Source organism: Gymnogyps californianus, unplaced genomic scaffold, assembly GCF_018139145.2.
Source record: "Gymnogyps californianus isolate 813 unplaced genomic scaffold, ASM1813914v2 HiC_scaffold_38, whole genome shotgun sequence".
NCBI lineage: Eukaryota > Metazoa > Chordata > Aves > Accipitriformes > Cathartidae > Gymnogyps > Gymnogyps californianus.
In genome coordinates, this window is record NW_026114268.1 from 521,552 (window position 1) to 534,942 (window position 13,391).

The following is a 13,391-nucleotide window of genomic DNA, read 5'->3' on the forward strand; positions in this document are numbered from 1 at the left end:
CAAAATGCTACGGCAGGCGGGCTTGGTTGGGTGAACGTGGCTGAGGAATTCTCGTGCAAGAAGCTCCTTTTACGGAAGGCATCTTGTCCATAGGATGACCTGGCCAAAGTTTTTTCTTAGTTGACTCTTTGGTATTATTGGTCTGAAGATGCCTGCGGAAACAAAAAAAGGAAAGATTAAAAAGATATCTATATATTTCACTGCTGTTATTAGTAGAGGCAACAAAGAGCCTGACCAGAACCAGCTGCCAGGGCTTCCAGGCTCTAGGAAGCTCTGGCAGACCTGTGCAGACTGAGTCTGCCCTCAGCGACATTTTGACATTGGAAACGTCAATTTGCAAAGCTCTCTTCAGCTATCCAGCGCTGCAACCCAACGACTTTGCTAAACACAGGAGGGACCATGCAGCCGAGGAGAGGATCTGCCTTCTTGCCTGTCACTGCCTGCTCCTTTGCAGCATCCTAGAGTTTCACTCCAGCACCTCGGTACCGCCTCCGATGCCGTGGGGACCGAGCACAGAGGAGTCATCCGCAACAGGGCAGCAGGAGGGGGCTGCTCTTCAGCCCTCTTTCAACAAACCTCTTTTTGGCCTCTTTGGCCTGGTTTTCAGCTGCCACTCTTGACCTCCATCTGCTCACAGGAGGTGGATCATCAGTGCCTCAAGACGGGCAGTAGCCTCCGGGCTGCCTCATCTGCCTGATGTCTTCTCCCTCTTTGATGACTTTGGCTGCTGGCTGCAGCAGGGCCGCTGGCAAAGCACACAGTGGACAGACAACAGTCGCGCCTCGCCCTGCCCAGCGATGGGGTAAGGACAGCAGATGCTGACTACCTTCACCCAAGAAAACTCCTCCGCTCTCCTGCTGCCCCCAGCCTGTCCCCCTGCTCTCCCTCCCCCTCCGATCCAGGTCACCAGGGGCCTCCAGCCTCACCTGCTGTTTGGGCCCTGCACTGCTGCCATCCTAGCACTTCAGGAACCATCTGATGGAGGCAATTCACAATGGCACTTGTCAGCGCCACCCCCTGCTCCTGACCCCTGCGACTACGGTTAGCGTAACGCATGCCATTTCATCAGGCAAACAGCCACGCTCTCGGACCGAGCTGGTCGCGTATCAGTCCCCTTTCCCCTCCTCCTCAGCCCTTGAAGGTCCTGTGCACCAGGCCGACTTCTTCTCCCCCTCCCTAGCGGCCTCAAGGCTCCTGGGCGCCAGGCCGACGTCTTCCCTCCTTACGGGCCTCGAAGGTCCCAGGCACCCGGCCAACCAGGCTGTGATGACCCCATGGCAGAACATGGGGGAGGCCGGGGGCGGGGGGAGGGGAGAGAGGGGAGAGGGGGGAAGGGGGAAGGGGGGAAGAGGGGTCCCGGGCCTGGGCCGGGGGCTGCTCGGCCTCGGGGCAGGCCCCACGGGCGCCATGTTGAAGCTCGGCCTGGCTGCCAGCGAAGCCCGCCTTCTTCTCACATCAGTCTTTGCCGGCATAGGTCGGGAGGGCTGTCAGTCTCCTTCCCTGAGGTGATGCTGCCTCACATTGGCTCTCAGGCAGTCACACCCCCGCCCACCACCTGAGTTAATGGTGCCTCTGAGTGGCCACCTGGGATGTCACTGTGCCCTGGTTTGGGGCCCACCCTCCCCTGTGGTGATGCTCTCTCTCATTGGCTGCCTGAGGGGTCACTCCCCCCACCACCAGTGCCCGCCCTTCCCCGAGGTGGTGTTTCTTCTGATTGGCAGCCTGGTTACATATCAATCAGGTGCCTTTCCCCCGCCTCCTCAAATGCGATTGGCTGTCCTGGGTCCACTGACTCCCCACAGACTTCTGGGCGGACGTTGCCAGGCAACGAGCTCCGCCTTTGGGGTTTAGACCCTCAGAAGGAACTGTGGGCCCTGAAAAAGGCTATGGGTCATAAAAGAGAGGTTTGGACCCTAAAAATGAGGATTTGGGCCCTGAAAAGCAGGCTTTGGGCACTGAAAGGATGGGCTAGATGCTACAAATGACGCTTTGCACCCTGAAAACGAGGGGAATCCCTTGGTTCCGATCGGAGCTGGCTTTGGTGCCCAATAACTCCACGCAACACACCACCTCTCCTGTCCTGGGTGTCACCATAACAGATGGAGCCCAAAGGCGTGGACCAAATGAACTCAGCGGACGTTTTGTGGACATTTTACAGGGGTGCTCCATAGACTGAGGGAATGATAGCTGTGTATTGTGGCAAAGGCTGGGAAGGGGAGTGGTGGTTCATGAGTGTCGTGGTTTAACCCCAGTCAGCAACTAAGCACCACGCAGCCGCTTCCCCCTCCCCCTCCCAGTGGGGTGAGGAGGAGGAAAGCAAAGGAAAAAAAGTAAAACTCGTGGGTTGAGATAAGAACAGTTTAATAACTAAAGTAAAATATAATACTAACAATAGTAATAATGAAATATAATAATAATAGTAATGAAAAGGAATGCAACAAAAGAAGGGGGGGGGGAAGAAAAAAACCAGTGATGCACAATGCAATTCTCACCACCCGCTGACCAATGCTCAGTTAGTTCCCGAACCGCGATCCGCGCCTCCCGGCCAGCTCCCCCCTGTTTATATACTGGGCATGACGTTCCATGGTATGGAATAGCCCTTTGGCTAGTTGGGGTCAGCTGCCCCGGCTCTGCTCCCTCCCAGCTCCTTGCACACCTGCTTGCTGGCAGAGCACAGGAAGCTAAAAAGTCCTTGGCTTAAGATAAGCGCTACTTAGCAACAACTAAAACATCAGAGTGTTATCAACATCATTCTCACACTAAATCCAAAACACAGCACTGTACCAGCTACTAAAAAGAAAGTTAACTCTGTCCCAGCCGAAACCAGGACAATATCCACCCCTTATTCTATACCATTTACGTTATGCCCAGATCCCACACTTTCCAATACATTTCCAATTAATCACCATCACTTTTCCTGTCTTTTAATATATACGTATAGATATCATTCCCGCGATCTATGGGCCATCTCTATCAAATGTGTGTTGAGTTCATTCAGTCCATGACTTTGAGCTCCATCTATCGTAACAGTCTGTCTGGGCAGGAGGGATGATGCAAAGTCCGCTCAGTCGGCAGAACAGCATTGGGCTTCGGTGTGATGTGGCAGGCAGGTGACATTGGGCGCAGCAGGAGGATGGTGTGTGGTGTCGGATTGTTGCATGCTGAAGTCAGTCCTGGTTCCATCACTACTGCACTTCACTCAGTTTTGTCAAAGTTCATTCTTCATTAATCTAAGTAATTCTTACTATAATACCATTAATATAGCACATAATAATTATAATAATGATGACATACAGTGGCAGGATTATATAGCAATTAATAGCATACAATTTAATCTATTGGCTGTTCTCACCTAAAACCAAATCCCCTTGAGGCACACATTGGACTTCCCCATCCTTCCGCATCACCCACCAAGTGCACCCAGGCCCTTGAGCAAAAGCAATCCCACGAATGGGTTTGCCTTTGCCTGAGGCAGGAGTAACCCAAACTGTTTTTCCTAGCATATTTTTTATGTGCACTACAGGGACCTTATCCCCTCCTACAGTACGTAAAAGTTCTGATTGGGCAGGGCCAGCTCGATTGGCAGATCCTCTAGTGTTGACTAACCAGGTGGCCTTTGCTAGATGTGTATCCCAATGTTTGAAAGTCCCACCACCCATTGCTCTCAATGTAGTCTTTAACAGTCCATTGTATCGCTCGATTTTCCCAGAGGCTGGTGCATGATAGGGGATGTGATACACCCACTCAATGCCGTGCTCTTTGGCCCAGGTGTCTATGAGATTGTTCCGGAAATGAGTCCCGTTGTCTGACTCAATTCTTTCTGGGGTACCGTGTCGCCATAAGATTTGCTTCTCAAGGCCCACGATAGTGTTCCGGGCGGTGGCATGGGGCACGGGATATGTTTCCAGCCAGCCAGTGGTTGCTTCCACCATCGTAAGCACATAACGCTTGCCTTGACGGGTTTGTGGGAGTGTGATGTAGTCAATCTGCCAGGCCTCTCCATATTTGTATTTCAGCCATCGTCCTCCATACCAAAGAGGCTTTAACCGCTTGGCTTGCTTAATTGCAGCGCATGTTTCACATTCATGGATGACCTGTGCGATAGTGTCCATGGTCAGGTCCCCCCTCGATCACGAGCCCATCTATATGTTGCATCTCTTCCCTGATGGCCTGAGGTGTCGTGGGCCCACCGAGCCATGAATAATTCACCCTTATGCTGCCAATCCAGATCTACCTGAGCTACTTCAATCCTAGCAGCCTTGTCTACCTGTTGATTGTTTTGATGTTCCTCAGTGGCCCGGCTCTTAGGTACATGAGCATCTACGTGACGTACTTTCACAACCAGATTCTCTAGCCGGGCAGCAATATCTTGCCACAATGCAGCAGCCCAGATGGGTTTACCTCTGCGTTGCCAATTACTCCGCTTCCATTGCTGCAACCACCCCCACAGAGCATTTGCCACCATCCATGAGTCAGTATAGAGATAAAGTATTGGCCATTTTTCTTGTTCAGCAATGTCTAAAGCCAGCTGGATGGCTTTCACCTCTGCAAACTGACTTGATTCACCTTTTCCTTCTGCAGTTTCTGCAACTTGTCGTATAGGACTCCATACAGCCGCCTTCCACCTCCGATGCTTTCCTACAATGCGACAGGACCCATCAGTGAACAGGGCATATTGCCTCTCATTTTCTGGCAGTTTATTATACAGTGGGGCCTCTTCAGCACGCGTTACCTCCTCCTCTGGTGATATTCCAAAATCTTTGCCTTCTGGCCAGTCTGTGATCACTTCCAGAATTCCTGGGCGACTGGGGTTTCCTACTCGACTTCATTGTGTGATCAGTGCAATCCACTTACTCCACGTAGCATCAGTTGCATGATGTGTAGAAGGGACCTTCCCTTTGAACATCCAGCCTAGCACTGGCAGTCGGGGTGCTAATAGGAGCTGTGTTTCAGTACCAACCACTTCTGAAGCAGCTCGGACTCCTTCATATGCTGCTAATATCTCCTTTTCAGTTGGAGTATAGCGGGCCTCAGATCCTCGATATCCCCGACTCCAAAACCCTAGAGGTCGACCTCGGGTCTCCCCAGGCGCTTTCTGCCAGAGGCTCCAGGTAGGGCCATTCTCCCCGGCTGCGGTGTAGAGCACATTTTTAACATCTGGTCCTGCCCGGACCGGCCCAAGGGCTACTGCATGAACTATCTCCCATTTAATCTGTTCAAAGGCTTGTTGTTGCTCAGGGCCCCATTTAAAATCGTTCTTCTTCCGGGTCACTTGATAGAGAGGGCTTACAATCAGACTATAATTTGGAATATGCATTCTCCAAAAACCTACAACACCTAAGAAAGCTTGCGTTTCCTGTTTACTAGTTGGTGGAGACATAGCTGCTATTTTGTTGATCACATCCATTGGGATATGACGACGTCCATCGTGCCATTTTATTCCTAAAAACTGAATCTCCTGTGCGGATCCCTTCACCTTACTCAGTTTTATGGCAAAACCGGCTTTCAGAAGGATTTGGATTATTTTCTCCCCTTTCTCAAAAACTTCTTCTGCTGTGTTGCCCCATACGATGATGTCATCAATGTACTGCAGGTGTTCTGGAGCTCCACCTTTTTCCAGTGCATTCTGGATTAGTCCATGGCAAATGGTGGGGCTGTGTTTCCACCCCTGGGGCAGTCGATTCCAGGTGTACTGGACGCCCCTCCAAGTGAAAGCAAACTGTGGCCGGCACTCTGCTGCCAAAGGGATTGAGAAAAATGCATTAGCAGTATCAATTGTGGCGTACCACTTGGCTGCTTTTGACTCCAGTTCATATTGAAGTTCTAGCATGTCTGGCACAGCAGCACTCAGCGGTGGCGTGACTTCATTCAGGCCACGATAGTCTACTGTCAGTCTCCATTCTCCATTAGACTTTCGCACTGGCCATATGGGGCTGTTAAAGGGTGAGCGAGTCCTGCTGATCACTCCTTGGCTCTCCAGTTGACGAATCAGCGTATGGATGGGAATCAGGGAGTCTTGGTTGGTGCGATATTGCCGCTGGTGCACCCTTGTGGTAGCGATCGGCACCTGTTGTTCTTCAATCCTCAGCAACCCCACAACCGAAGGGTCCTCAGAGAGACCAGGCAAGGTGGACAACTGTTCAATTGCCTCTGTCTCCAAGGCAGCTATACCAAAGGCCCACCGATACCCCTTTGGGTCCTTGAAATACCCTCTCCTGAGATAATCTATGCCAAGAATGCATGGGGCCTCTGGGCCAGTCACAATGGGGTGTTTCTGCCACTCATTCCCAGTTAGGCTTATTTCAGCCTCCAATACAGTTAGCTGTTGAGATCCCCCTGTCATCCCAGAAATACAAATAGGTTCTACCCCTTTATAGCTTGATGGAAGTAGAGTACACTGTGCACCGGTGTCTACTAGAGCTTTATACTCCTGTGGATCTGATGTGCCAGGCCATCGAATCCACACAGTCCAGTAAACCCGATTGTCCCTCTCCTCCGCCTGGCTGGAGGCAGGGCCCCTCTAGTCCCGGTCATAAGATTCTCCACTCACTCTTTGTAAAGATGGATTAGAATTCCTTCTCATAGGATCAGGAGTAAGATCAGCCCTTCCACTCTGTCTGCCACACCACTCACAGTGCTCACTGGAGTCTGAAGCAGCAATTTTCTGGAAGAATCCTCATTTGTGTTTGTTTTTCCTTGCAATTCCCGTACCCGTGCATCTAGGACCGAGGTAGGTTTTCTATCCCACTTCATTGTATCCTCTCCGTGCTCACACAGGTAAGACCACAGGATACCCCGTGAGGTGTACCTTCTATCTCCTCTCTCTTGAGCAGAGGGACGCTTATTCCTAATAGCTGAGAGATTGGTCCGTGCAGGTGGGAGGCAGAACTTATCCTCAAATCACTGGAACTCTTGGGACCATTTCTCGGCTATTATGTCTGGCAGTTTCTCCACAGCCGCGACGAGGGAGGAAGTGAGACTTTCTTCGTATTGCTGAAGTCGGCGAGCCAATTCATCTACTGTTGGTCCCTCCTCGTCTTTCCAGTCCACTACTGCCAATGCATTGGCATACGATGATGGTGCGCTTCGTACAAACTTCCGCCACATGGGTCGTGCACATTGGACTTCATCTGGATCTGTGGGTAACCGCCCATCGTCTGGGTCATAATAAACCATCTCCCACACAGCTAATTCCCTCAGGTACTGGATACCTCTCTCCATGGTGGTCCACTTGCCTGGTTGTGTTGACATACAACATCTTCCTTGAAGGGATACCTTTTCCTCACACCTGATAGAAGTCACCTCCAGAGGTTGAGGGCTTGTGTCTTTTTTCCAATTGCCTTGTCAATACCCCCTTCCCTAGAAAGAGATCCCAACTGCTTGGCCTCCTTATCCTCTAATTCCAAGCTACTGGCCCCATTATCCCAGCATCGGAGCAGCCAGGTGATAATGTGCTCGCCTGGACGACGGCTGAAATCTTTTCACTTATCTCGCAGCTCACTCAGGGATAGGGATCGAGTGATTATCTCCGGTTCTGCCTCTTCCTCCTGTTCTCGTGATGGCCCTGGTTCATCTTCATCCTTCACTAAGCGAGCTGTCTTTTTTGAGTATTTCTTCTTCTGTACAGGGGCAACTGATACTGGCATGGCTTGGTTCTCTGGTTCAGCTGCAGTGCCCGTCACAGGCATTGCAGTAACCGTAGTACCTGTTGCCGGGGCCGGAGAGGCTGCAGTGTCTGCCACGGGGGTCAAAGTGGCTGCAGTGTCTGTTGCTGGGGTTGGAGTGGCTGCAGCGTTTGTGCTGGGGTCGGAGTGGCTGCAGTGCCTGTCGCCGGGGCTGGAGGGGCTGCAGTGGCTGTCATTTTGTTGTCAGATCCAGAGACCTTCGCTTCCCCTTGAATAATGTTAAACAGAGCTTGGTAGGCATGAGCCAGGCCCCAGCACATTGCAGTGATTGGTGTCTCCCTGGAATTGTCAGGGTGACAGCATACTTTTTCCAAATGTTCTACTAGTTTTTCAGGATTCTGCACTTGTTCAAGGGTGAAGTTCCAAAACACTGGAGGTCCCCACCGTCCTAGGCATTTACTCATGCTACCCCACACACCCTGCCACTCATAACTCTGCAGCTTTGGGGCAGATCTCTTTGGGGCAGATCTCTTAAATAGTTGTTTAACCCTAAACAACACCTGAACCACATTCAGGAACAAGCTAGTTCCTAGCAATAGAACCATGTTAGTTTCAACATTCCAAAGATATTCAAAATTTTCAAAATTCTCAAACACTACTGTAATTAGCCTGGAGGAGGAAGGGAAGGTGAAGGAAGGTGTCTCCCCCATAGATTGGTTCTCCGAGGAGAAAAGGTAAAGGGTGTAATTATTAACAGTTTCCGCTAGATAGCTCCCGAAGTATGGAGATAACGGCAATGCTGAGTACAAATACCGGATTAGTCCCACAACCGATAATTTTATCGTACCATAAACCAGTGTTACATAGTAAAGCAAAGCAAAAACCTTAATCCACCTCACCTTATGGGTGATAAGCAGCAGCACAGGGACTATATACGGCAAGTGAGGTGATACATAACAAAACTCTAAGAACGAACGCCACAACTCTAAGACCCAATAACCCAACGTTGTGACCGGCGACCACTAAACTAATACAATACAACAAATAACAAATTCGTTTTAACACGCTCTGGTGAGATCTGTTGTTATCTCAACCCTTTACGCCCCACGTTGGGCACCAAAAGGCTGTCGTGGTTTAACCCCAGCCAGCAACTAAGCACCACGCAGCCGTTTCCCCTTCCCCCTCCCAGTGGGGTGAGGAGGAGGAAAGAGGGGAAAAAAAAAGTAAAACTCGTGGGTTGAGATAAGAACAGTTTAATAACTAAAGTAAAATATCATACTAACAAGAGTAATAATGAAATATAATAATAATAATAGTAATGAAAAGGAATATAACAAAAAAGGAGGGGGAGTAAGGGAAAAAAAAACAAAACAAAAAAACCCAGTGATGCACAATGCAATTGCTCACCACCCGCTGACCAATGCCCAGTTAGTTCCCGAGCCACGATCCGTGCTGCCCCGCCAACTCCCCCTGTTTATATACTGGGCATGACGTTCCATGGTACGGAATACCCCTTTGGCTAGTTCAGGTCAGCTGCCCTGGCTATGCTCCCTCCCAGCTTCTTGTACACCTGCTTGCTGGCAGAGCATGGAGACTGAAAAGTCTTGGCTTAAGATAAGCGCTACTTAGCAACAACTAAAACATCAGCCTGTTATCAACATCATTCTCACACTAAATCCAAAACCCAGCACTGTACCAGCTACTAAAAAGAAAGTTAACTCTGTCCCAGCCGAAACCAGGACAGATAGCAAAAGAGAGGAACTTGTGGTATTGGGGGGAGAGGGAAATGGAACTGAAAAGTGAAGCAAAGGATGTGGTCAGGGCTGTTTGGGGGCACCTGTGAAGCAGCCCTGCACCTGATGTGAATGACTTCTGTGGTCAGAGAGCACCTTAGAGCTTTCCCTAATTTGAAAACATGAAGGGGAAGGAAGGTCAGCATCATTCAGGCTGCAAGGCACCTTGGGAGGTGTCTTGACCAACCTCCTGCTCCAAGAAGGGTCAGACCAGATTACTCAGGGCTTTATCCAAACACGTCTTGGTCACTTTCTGGGATAGAGCCGGTGCACACTCCCTGGGAAACAGCTCCCAGCGTTTGACTATCTTCATGTTGGAAAACATTCTCCCTAGATGTGGCCTGTCTCTCTTGTTTCAGCCCGTTGCCTCTTGTCCTTGTGTCTTGTACCACGGACATGAGCCTGACTCAGACGTCCTGGGAACAGTGTAATGCTTCTGCATGTCCCCCCCAAGAACTTCCCTTCTCCAGGCAGGACCAGCCCAGCTTCCTCAACCTCTCCTCGCAGGCAAAGTGCTGACCTTCTTGGGGGCCCTTTGCTAAACCTGCAATATCTTTGCCATTATCTTTCCTGTATTGGGATCTGAAATTGGGATGCAGTAACCTGGAGAATCCCTTCCCTCAGTGTCCTGGCAGTGCTCCTGGTCATACAGCTCTGGGGGCTTCTGGTATCCCTTTGCATTGGGTTTGCGTGGCAAGGTTTTGGAAGCGGGAGGGCTACAGGGGTGGCTTCTGTGAGAACCTGCCAGAAGCTTCCCTTATGTCCGATGGTAGAGCCAATGTCAGCCACGTCCAAGACAGACCTGCTGCTGGCCACGGCTGAGCCCATCAGTGACGGTGGTAGCGCCTCCGTGATAACATATTTAAGAAGGGGAAAATACTGCTGTGCAACAGCAGTCGGAAGACAGGAGGGAGAAGATGTGAGAGGAACAACTCTGCAGACACCAAGGTCAGTGAAGAAGGAGGGGGAGGAGGTGCTGCAGGTGCTGGAGCAGAGATTCCCTGCAGCCCGTGGTGAAGACCATGGTGAGGCAGGCTGTCCCCCTGCAGCCCATGGAGGTCCACGGTGGAGCAAATATCCACCTGCAGCCCATGAGGACCCACGCCAGAGCAGTTTGTGAAGAACTGCAGCCCATGGGAAGGACTCACATTGCAGAAGTTCATGGAGGACTGTCTCCCGTGGGAGGGACCCCACGCTGGAGCAGGGGAAGAGTGTGAGGAGGAAGGAGCAGCAGAGACAACATGTGATGAACTGACTGCAACTCCGATTCCCTGTTCCCCTGCACCACTCAGGGGGAGGAGGTAGAGAAATGGGGAGTGAAGTTGAGCCCAGGAAGAAGGGAGGGGTGGGGGGAAGGTGGTTTTTAGACTTGTTCTTATTTCTCATTATCCTACTCTGACTTGACTGATAATAAATGAAATGAATTTTCCCAAGTCGAGTCTGTTTTGTCTGTGACGGTAATTGCTGAGTGATCTCCCTGTCCTTATCTTGACCCACAAACCTTTTGTCGTATTTTTATCCCCCTGTCCAGCTGAGGAGGGGGAGTGATAGAGTGGCTTGGTGGGCACCTGGCGTCCAGCCAAGGTCAGCCCACCACACTCTCCTAGGAAGAGCTGATGGCATTTCTTCTCACTCGGGTTGCTGTGCATGCTTATGTCTCATAGGAACAATGCAAACGTGGACTTCTGACCTAGTCGTTTGGTGTCCCTCCGTGGAGGGACAACCAACCTCTCCAAGCTGAGGTGAGAGGCCAGTGCTGGAAATGGTGGTTGTTATTGTCTGTTCGGTGACGATTGCTGTGGGGCAGCTTCCCCTGGTGCCCAGCGAACACGGGCACAGACCAGACCCTGCTCTGCCGGTCCTTCGCGTCTCTCCCAGGAAGCCTGGCTGTGCGAGGACACTGCCATGTGCCCCCACCATGCACACTCACACCCTTTAGGTCTTCACTGGTGTTTTCTCTCTGCTGCATTTTCCTGGGCATCTTCTTGAGAGAACCGTTAGAAGCAGACCCAAGCCTTCAGGCACTGCCCTTAGGAGAACCCCTTTCATGATGGAAATGCTGTTACGAACGTCAGCTCTGTCACAGAAGTGCCCGTTGCTTGTCCCTGCCTGCTGGCACAGGACTGCCGCACAGCAGGACTATGACCAAGCTGCCAGTGCTCTCAGGCCTTACGCCAACACAAAGGCTCAGAAGGAGAGCGTGGGGGTGGAAAGAGAGCAGCTCGGGAAAGACCAAGTGCTGGTGCTCCCTGGCAGGGTTGCTGTGCTGGCACTCTTTTCCCTCCACCTCTGCCCACAGGCACTGCCCTTGCAGCTCCAGAGAAGGTCTCGGAGAAAGGATCTCGGACAAACAAGTCACTGCAGGGTCCTGTATTTAGTTTTAAAACACAGAGAGCAAGGCCTGTCATTACGCAGTCTCTGGGTCACACAAGACAGGCAGATACTGAATTAGGAATGGTATGAAAACTGACATTTCTTTGTGGACAACATTATTGCAACTTAGAAAAGCTAAAAACCAAACAAAAAAACCAAAACAACTACCAAAGACAGGCTGGTGCCACAGTGAGTTACATTGTAAGTGATATGCAGAAGAAGACAAGCAGTTTATTGCTGCTTTAAAAACATCCAGTCATCAGTTTCCACACCAGATCCTTGAGCTCCCAGTTCCTCATGCTGTAGATGAGGGGGTTCACTGCTGGAGGCACCACCGAATACAGAACTGCCACCACCAGATCCAGGGATGGGGAGGAGATGGAGGGGGGCTTCAGGTAGGCAAAGATGGCAGTGCTGATAAACAGGGAGACCACGGCCAGGTGAGGGAGGCACGTGGAAAAGGCTTTGTGCTGTCCCTGCTCAGAGGGGATCCTCAGCACGGCCCTGAAGATCTGCACATAGGACAGCACGATGACACAAAACACCCAAAAGCTAAACAGACACTAACCACAAGGGCCCAATTTCCCTGAGGTAGGCATCCGAGCAGGAGAGCTTGAGGATCTGGGGGATTTCACAGAAGAACTGGCCATGGCATTGCCCTGGCAGAGTGGTAGTGAAAATGTATTGGCAGTGTGCAGGACAGCATTGAGAAACCCACTGCCCCAGGCAGCTGCTGCCATGTGAGACAACTCTGCTGCCCAGGAGGGTCCCGTAGTGCAGGGGTTTGCAGATGGCAACGTAGCGGTCGTAGGCCATGACGGTGAGCAAATAAAACTCTGCTGAAATGAAAAAGACAAACAGAAAGACTTGGGCAGCACATCCTGCATAGGAATGGCTCTGGTGTCCCAGAGGGAGCTGGCCATGGATTTGGGGACAGTAGTAGAAATGGAGCCCAGGTCGAGGAGGGAGAGGTTGAGGAGGAAGAAGTACATGGGGTGTGGAGGCGTGGTCACAGGCTACGGTGCTGATGATGAGGCCGTTGCCTAAGAGGGCAGCCAGGTAGATGCCCAGGAAGAGCCAGAAGTGCAAGAGCTGCAGCTCCCGTGTGTCTGTGAACGCCAGGAGGAGGAACTGGGTGACGGAGCTGCTGTTGGACATTTGTTCCCTTTGGGCATGGGGACCTGTCCAAGAAGGAAAACACAATGACAAGAAGGGGAGATTTCTTAGCGGAAAACCCCGCACCATTTCTCATAGCAATCCCCCTCCCGGAGCTGAATGAAGAATGTTTCAGGTAATTTCTCAACCCTACCAACTGAATGAAATGGTGCCTCACAGCTTGGGCACCTAGTTCCCATGAAGACACCTCCAGGGCGGGACCCTCAGAGTTGGTGTCAGAACAGAAGCTGACCCGCACTCTCACCCAAACCCCAGAGAGCAAGAGCACCACAGAAAGGTGGGGAAACAGGGAAGAAAACTGCGATGCTCCAAAAAAATGAAGCAGGAAGAGAAAGGCAGAAGGGCATGCTGTGAAGCCTTCTCCTTACCCTGCTGTGCTCTCCACCTCACAGACAGTGACACTGTAGGGCAGTCGCTTTGGTCT